Genomic DNA, 7,485 nt, shown 5'->3' on the forward strand with positions numbered 1-7,485 from the left:
AATGTGGCCCTGCATTCGCTGTCCCTTAGCATGTGGGGGATTGCTTCCACTCACTGTTACCTCTTCCCATGCACCAGGCCCGAAATTCATGCTTTATTCCTTAAATCTTCCCTGCTAAACTCGAGCTTAGTTTTACACTGGTAAACTTAACTCCCCTGCTTAGAGCTTGGCCCACTTTGTATTTCAGCATCCGCAGCTGGACTTTCTACTGACGTGGCATAAAACTGACTTATTCTTGTACAAGGTAGAGGCAACTATAGCTTCCCAGTACTTCCAAATAGAATACTCCAAATTATTCTAACCTAAATAATTTATTAACTTGCTGTTACTGATTTTGAATACCTAAAGTAAACTCCACTCATTTAAGATACAATATTGCAATAATTATAAGGACAGATTTTTGAATGGGTTTTTATCTGGTACCAACATTGTGTGCAGAAATACTCATTTCTGCACACAGTGTTGGTACCAGATGAAAAAACATTCAGCCCCTAACTAGACCCATCCACATGTATCTACCTCAGAATACCAGACTGCCAGTTTCCTGTTTGGGACAAGCACCCCAATTGATATCTCCTACCCTTACTACCTCCCAGCCTCCTTTTCTAGAAAAAAAATATGCAGAAAATTATGTTCTCAAAAATAGTACATCAGTACCATTTCTGCAATAGACAAAAAAGAAGTGCTCTGGAAATAACAAAAGTTTTAACCCTTTTCCTCTGGGCTTGACTGTCAGCTCTATTCATGGTACTAATTGTAGCCACTATTTTTATGCAATTATTTTTTTTCAGAAGTACAAGTATTAAAAGATTAGGGTGATTCAGTATCTGAGATGCTTATAGTTGGAAATACCTCTTCTCAGTCAAGTATGTAACCAAGAACATGAAAACTCAGATGTTTTCTTACTACTCGGTGCGAGACTCATCTGTTTATTAACCAAATAATGAGGACCTAGCAGAGCTGTCTTTTTCAACACAACAGGCAGTCAAGCAGCAGGACACAGGGTTCTTTGCACTTTTAAAAACAATTATTTCTTCCTCTTGGATTTTCTACAGAAAGCACTGCTGCTTACCTCAGTTGCCTCTGCTCTGCCTCTTACATTTTTATTTACTCTTTTTTGAGGGTGTGGCTCTCTGTCAGCTGTTCTCAGTGTCACAAAAGTGACAGACTGGGAGAGAGATACAAACTTCCTTTTCTTTTGGGTAAAGTGCAGCACTGCAGACCCCTGCTCAAAGGAAATGGCAAAATGCAGCAGGATTACTGAACCGTGTCTGCCTACATGAAACAAGCTCTCCAGAGACAGGCTTTAACTCAATCTCCCTCTGACTTCAGAAATTTTCCTTTTAAGATTAGATAACTAATCTGGGTTTACAAGCAGGGAATTGGCACAATTTCTGAGACAGTAGCTTCCTGCCTTTCTTTGTCCACTGGAACAAACACCCCTGGGCATGGGGAAGCTATCAAATTAGCTTTGCCACTAGAAGATCTGTGAAACCACCTGTCAGCTTTTATGAAAAATAATAAATCTCGCTCAAAACATTACTAAGTTTCCTTAACAGTCTCAAAACTACTTTTCAATGAGGTTTAATTGGCCCAATCTATGTCAGTTATTTCCTCAGGATTTCTAGAATGTATCTTCAGTTTGTTCCCATTACTAGAAAATGCAATCAGTTGGGAAACATGCAAGCGGTTTTTCTATTGCAAAGTAGTCAAAGAAATTTTGTTTTAAGTAGTATTTGGCTCTATCCACTACTAATTCTTGAAACTTCCATCTCCAAACTAAATTCCAGTGTTGATTTTCTTTATTGGAAGATCTTTCCAGGATTTCATTTTTATTGGTAATAATGCCTGAACAATCCAGACAACTAATTATCCTCATTTGTAGAAGTTAAAGAAAGAATAAGCATTGGCAGAAGTAAGAAGAAGACAGGAAGCATTGTTTGCACATCTTAAGTAGTGTGGTCGTAAACATCAAAACAAAGTGACCCTGGAAATCTCATATCATCAAGCCTGTTTATGTGACTTAATGAGATACTTTAAACTGAACTAGCAGGATGCTAATTTCACAATTAATTTTATATATATATATATGTAATTACTTATTTAAATTCATCTATTTCAAGTATGCACAAATACCTCAGTGTAAAACTAATCAACCCTCTTGCTAGTAAAACGCAAATAATTGAGACTCCTGCTTTTCGCCAGTTTGAGTTCCCTGACCGGGAATCGAACCCGGGCCGCGGCGGTGAGAGCGCCGAATCCTAACCACTAGACCACCAGGGAGACGGCGTTCTAGTGGCGCGCTGGCATTGCCCCACCCTCAAACCGTGACACTTTTGAAAATCAAATTATACTTATTCCCACATAACTTAATTGCTCAGTTTTATTACTAGAATCACAGTTAAGACTCTCTGTTTTCTAAGCGTCCTTTCTACAAGCATTCTTTGTATGTATTATCTATATATTCAAGGCAAAAATACTTCCAAAATGTTTTAAAGCTGCATCCAAATGCCAACAGTATGTAAAACACTTAAATACATCAAAGAAGCACTCATTGGGAGTGATAAGTAACCTGACAGAGGCTACTTTACACCTTGTGTATTTGTTTATGGAAAATTATGTATTAAAAGTAAAAATTCCTAGACCCAGACAATATAACCTACCTTGGTGTTCCATGTTTGGGTGTGTGGTGCTTAGCTGCCTAGTGGAATTAAATCCCAACACTTGGAAACTCTTGGTGTTTCTGACTCAAAGTAGCTATGTTATGAAACCACTAGTGATGGAAAAGTGGTAAGGAACACTCCCAGCAAACTATATAAAAGCTAGATTCCTAATTAGTTCTTTCCACTTTTCCCAGCAAGCAGCTGTTCCTGATGATGAAAGTGAAAGCACTGGTGAAAGGTATTGCTAATGGACAATCATGTCTAGTGGAAGGTGTGTGTTCCCTCCCATGGCAGGGGGGTTGGAACTATTAAGGTCCCTTCCAGCCCAAGCCATTCTGTGATTCAATGAATCTTACACAGAAAAATAAATCCCTAAACCTAACAAAGCCGTAAAGAAGATACAGTTCTTCATTAAGATTCTGAAATTTATACTCAAAAAATTGCCCAGTTTTACAATATTTCAGTCTTCAGGTTGAGAAAATATCAGTAGAGGAACTAAGCTATATGTATAGTATATTTCTAGAAGAAATCTCTCTCTCCTGCTTACTCTCTATGCCTCCCTGTATTTTTCATGACACTTCTAATGCAGTAATCAGTTTTGTTACAGGACTTTGTAAGCAGGAATTCAGTTTCAGTTTTAGCTGTACATGTGTAAGGTCAGGGGTGAGGTGGCTGACCTGTTTTAGGGAAATAGCTTACACACTAGATTTTTGGTTTGGGAAGGACTGTCTTCCCTTTGTTTATAATGGGTTCCACTGATGAGGATAAGATCTGTTTCTCTGGTCCAGAGAGAATAAAAAAAATGGACTTGGTTCTTGCCAAAGAAGAGAGTAAGGTTATTGATGCTGTCCCAAGGACAGAGCCAGTACTTTACAATCATTTGCATGTGGATTGGAAAAAACTATTGGAAACCAGAACTGGAGCCTAGCACACCCCTCCAGGATGCCAGCTCTCAATGTTATAGCAGTTGTGGTAGGGTATAAAGAGGGAAGTGGGGCCATTAGATTTAATTCTTGAAGCTTAAACCATGCTTAACCATGCTTAGCTTAAACCATGTTGTGGTTGCCATTAGTCTCCTGAGATGCCAGTTCCTGTTAGTACTCAATAGGTGCTCCCCAGGAATGCCTGGTAGACAGAGCTTTCCTCAGGGGACTGAAGAAGAATGTTGATATTCTGGATGCTAACCAGGTTTAGGCATGATATGCCATTAACTTGGTGCTAGGCTTCAAACCAAACGTCTTCAGTGCCCTTGGAGACTTTATGCTATGGCTCTTAGGAAGCTCAGGTGCTTCCTAAATTAATCAGCAGCTTTGGGCTTTAGTGGAGTATGAGGAGTTGCATGTTATTAGATCAGTTCTTTGGAACATAGAGGAGAGAGAGGATCTTGACAGCTTCTGAGTTTGACAAAAGGATCACAAATAAACAACTCCATCCTAGGCTGAAAGGAGTTTTGAAAGAAGATTAGTGGTTTTGTGGAGAACCATATTATGAATAAACAATGTACACAGTGGCTTGCTTGGGGTGGAGTAGAGGCAGAAACTGAAGTAGCACAAAGTAGATGGAGCCCTTACAGATGACAGCTTTTTCCTGGGTTTTATGCTGACACATTTGTTAAGGAATTCATCACACAATAGTAAGCAAGTAAAATTTTGCATGTAAATACTATATTAATATTTTATATTGTGATGCTAAGTACATTTAAAGTGAAGCAAAAGTCTACAATACTGAAACCAAAAAACCAAAATCCACTGGCTCCTATTCTGCGTTCATACATTATTATGAATTAATCTGATGGAGTTTGAGTTTTTCATAGCTGGACACTCACTGAGGAATTCAACGATAGTAGTGGGGTTGGAAAACTGAAGGAAGCTCAGTAGTATTGTGTGCAGTGACAAAGCATGAAGGGATTGGCTTCATTAGTGGCCTCATTACAAAGAGTACATTCACAACTCTGCATGCCTAAAGCACTAAGTGTACACACAAAGGGAAATCTGGAAGTATTCTATTAATATTTTGATTCAACTCTAATAATTTTGACAACATTCATAAATAGGAGTAAGAAAGTAACTGGGGAAGATTGCTTTTGTATTTCAGCTAAGAGGTAAGCAGGAGGGATGCATGGAGACGTGTGGAAACCTGGAACCACATCTTGGTTCTTCAGTGACTTTGTGTGGCTTTGTAAAGCAGGGCAGAAAGTACTTTTGAGTGGAGTCACTCCCCATCTTCTGCCCAGGGCAGACTGGCATTGCATTACAGATGTTTTCCACTTCCCAGAGCTAGTAAAAAGATCAGTACAAATAAAAAATCTTGGATAATCTAATTAACCAAATCTTGTTGATTTGTTTTATCTAGCCAGTTTGAAGATATTTATTTTCCTCCTCTTCTCTATCCTGGCTCCTAGCAAGGAGAACAGAATAATTGAAAGTTGAATTTCAAGTTAAATTATTTTTAGTGCCCAAAACGTCAGATAAAATTTGAAGTAAATCTCCTTACCTTCTGCAATTTGATCTTCAATAACAGTCTATCTTGCAAGAAGAGAGTAAATTTATTTGAAAAAGAGAGTAACAAAGTATTTTGTAAAATACAAATATTAATTAAGTTTCCATGTACTAATTCTGGAGTAACTCCGCCAGATGCAACAAAGATATTTGATCTTTGCTAAAAACAGACTGCTTGGCAGACTTTTTGTGCTTTTTTATAGATCAAACCTTATAAAGAAGTCCTGTCTCAGCTGTCTCTAGCACCATATGAGAGATAGCAGTTAAATCATTACAAGAAGTGATTAGTCATGGCAAATATCCTTACCGTGGACTCTTTAAAAATCAGCTTTGTAATGCTTTTGCTCTCTTATGATTTCATGGAAATGTTTGTCTGGGAGGTGTTTTTTTAATGTATAAAATGCTAATGTTAAATCAATTGCATTTTGATTATTTTTCCATACTGGGTCTTTTTTCACATAAAAGTGAAAGAGGTAGCCAAATAGCAGTAACTTGTGCGGATTATGCCACATCCAGCTTTATTAAATAACCTGCTGAAGACTACTTATTACAAAGATCAGGCTAGGAGAATGCAATGACAGTAAACTAGCAAGGAGATATGGCATAAATACATCTGTTTGGCCTTCCCATCTCAAGATTTATGGTCCTAGTCTGTCAGCAGCATTTACACTTAAGTCTACACTGGCTAGCAACTTTCTCGATCCTCAGTTCAGAAGCTACTTTCTAGTTCTTCATCACTCATAAGTAATATTCTCCAGAAAATTTAGAATCTACTTCTAGGAAACTACTGAACTGGGAAAAAAAAAAAGGATGTAGACCTCCAAGAGACCTCTACCAGAGGACTTAAGTGCTTCAGTTATTAGGCTGGAAGCTTACTTACTCATAACAAGCCTTGCTTTAATTTGAGCATGCTGGCTGTGCAGGTGGAATAGCACATTCCTTGAAAATAATACTGAGGCTGAAACTATCTCAGTAGAATAAAACACTGCAGTAGTTACAGTTCCTCATTCATTTGCAGAGAATGAAGGTCAGGAAAGTGATCTGTTAGCCTGATCTGATTAAACTTCTCATATTGGTTGACTGAACTCTTACCTACAAGGTTTAAACTCCTTAAGGAAGAATACCTAATATAGGTAAAAGCCCAGAGCCAAGTACATAATCACTAAATTACAATTTAAAGTCTTAGTAAGGACAGCCTTTATTTCCTCCAAGATTTCAGAAGCACACTGCTTCAGGCAAATGTGACTCACCAAGTTTGCATGCAATGAGTTTGGTTTAAAACTCAGTGAAGAACAGATCTATCGAGATAAATCTTAAATCTTGTTGGACCTGTTTACTTCCACTGCTTTTGATATGAAACTCTAGATAAGAAGCCACAAACTGACTGAAAAGCTGTAGGGAGAGGGAAAAGAATTAGTTTGAATTCCAGTCTACTGTTTTCACAACAGTGTTTCTATTTACATGTATAATCCCTGGTAGGGCATCTCACCAATTGTTTAGAGACTGAGAATACTTAAAAGCAGTTGTACACAAATAAATGTAGAAAAATATAAAAGCTTGAATTCAGTAAGATATAAAGTGGACATGGCTGTATGGATGCTTATTAAATGTAACATGATAAGTACTATTTGGGGATTTCCTAAAATAACGTGAGTATTGGGCATTTCTGCTGCTTCTTATCTTGCCTTCTCTGAGCCTAATGGTTCAGTAATCTTCATACCAAGGTAGCACCTTGCAGTAATCTTCATACCAAGGTAGCACCTTGCAGTAGCTCTTCTCCTTTGAAAGAAAATAGTTTATTGACAAGAACTGAAACCATGATTTCAGTATCTGAAATTGTGCTGATTTCTCATGCACATTGGATAAACTACCTGAGAATGTGGACCTGAAGCACATTTGATTCAAGAGTTGATTCCATTTTGAAACCTGAGAGGGAATCAAGGGATAGAGAGGAGCAGGAGAGGCAGGTGGATGAGAGTTTAGGGAAAAGTCAATGGAAAGAGAAGCTTCTTAAATCTGGTCAGGAAATAATATCCCCTGATGGTGAGAACTTATAAGATTTGGATAGATTTTTCTTTTTCATTTAAGGACAAAGCTGAGATCTGAAGTATGATGAAATCAGAGTAAATTTTGCTTTAACAGTTCATTAACAGTCAGTGTTTGTGATAGCTTTAAAAAGGTTAAATATATAATTCTAAGAAGTTCCAGTTTTCCAAGGAATGTAGTATCTGTAGATTAATCCTCTATTTTGTTTACTTTAAATTGATTAGAGTTTTCACTGAGGATAAAAAAATCCATAATCAGGAAACAAGTAGTGCTAAAGG

General features: G+C 37.6%; 1 non-coding gene across 1 annotated transcript; it reads right to left on the bottom strand.

Annotated features, from left to right (window-relative positions):
* Positions 1 to 2,211: 2,211 nt before the first annotated feature.
* TRNAE-CUC lies at positions 2,212 to 2,283 on the bottom strand. Its single transcript has one exon. It is a non-coding gene; the product is annotated as a tRNA-Glu (tRNA).
* Positions 2,284 to 7,485: the final 5,202 nt, after the last annotated feature.

The sequence above is a fragment of the Geospiza fortis genome, unplaced genomic scaffold, assembly GCF_000277835.1.
Source record: "Geospiza fortis unplaced genomic scaffold, GeoFor_1.0 scaffold40, whole genome shotgun sequence".
Taxonomy (NCBI): Eukaryota; Metazoa; Chordata; class Aves; order Passeriformes; family Thraupidae; genus Geospiza; species Geospiza fortis.